The 232-nt window shown below is 28.4% G+C and overlaps 1 protein-coding gene across 1 annotated transcript in view; it reads right to left on the reverse strand.

The window, feature by feature from the left end:
• Nucleotides 1-232, reverse strand: part of LOC119592113 (zinc finger protein 12-like) — a 23,386-nt gene that overhangs the window by 18,104 nt on the left and 5,050 nt on the right. The gene's annotated exons all lie outside the window — the stretch shown is intronic.

Here is a 232-nt window from a genome sequence, read left to right on the forward strand (position 1 = left end):
TACAATTTATTTGGTGATCTTTCAGCATTTAAACTAGCTAGTTAAAAATCCACAATTACTCTGGGAAGATTGCATTAGTGAAGACAAATCATATATTTTTTTAGATACATGATAATTTAGCTACCCCGAGTTGACACACAATCTTTACATATTCTTATGATCCTTAAACAAGTTTATAAATAATGATAATACTCAAAATATGCAACAGAACCACTTTTATAATTCAGGACAC

This window comes from Penaeus monodon, chromosome 29 (genome assembly GCF_015228065.2).
Source record: "Penaeus monodon isolate SGIC_2016 chromosome 29, NSTDA_Pmon_1, whole genome shotgun sequence".
NCBI lineage: Eukaryota > Metazoa > Arthropoda > Malacostraca > Decapoda > Penaeidae > Penaeus > Penaeus monodon.